Source organism: Salvelinus namaycush, chromosome 31, assembly GCF_016432855.1.
Source record: "Salvelinus namaycush isolate Seneca chromosome 31, SaNama_1.0, whole genome shotgun sequence".
Lineage (NCBI taxonomy): Eukaryota > Metazoa > Chordata > Actinopteri > Salmoniformes > Salmonidae > Salvelinus > Salvelinus namaycush.
In genome coordinates, this window is record NC_052337.1 from 48,133,731 (window position 1) to 48,134,500 (window position 770).

A 770-nucleotide genomic window follows, 5' to 3' on the forward strand; every position below is an offset into this window, starting at 1 on the left:
GTATAGTTCCGCGAAATAATTTCTTCTTCTTCCTTTATTAGGTTTAATGGTGGTTGGCATCCAATACATGTTGCATTACCGCCACCTACTAGACTGGATTATAACTCCTTTATAATTTTGTTTGAAAAAAATGTAACAGATAAACAAATACCCCACTATCTAACACTACACTCACAAAAAAAAACAGCATACTCCAATGTTTAAATATATTTAGTCCTACTTCAGGCCAACAGCCTGAAAGGATGGGACACCACCACTTAACACACCCTGTAACTCTTCTGACGTTCAGTCTTGCACACCCAAATACCTCTCTGCATCTGCCACCACAACCTTAATTTTCTGTGACTTACATTCCATCCCTGCAGTACAGTTCATAACCATTGCTATAAATGCTAACTGAAACATATATCACTTGTTGGTTTATCCCTCTGTATTGGTACAGATCTACTACTCACACCTACTACTACTTTCTTCACTGCATCAGCATATGACAACCTCTGCACTACTATAACCCTGGAAACCTCAACCTGCCTCTCTCACATGGGACATTTCTGATCCCCAGCCCCATGGGCACCCCTACAATTAACATCCACCACTACTTTCCCCAATGCTATACATTCCTTTGTCTCATGCCCTTCTGCACACATCTCACACCTAGGAACCTCCCTCCTACACACTGCTGCCACATGCCCAAAAGCTTGACACCTGTAAAAACGTAATATATTCGGCACAAAAGCTTGTGCAGGATAACTTATATATCCTAACATCAC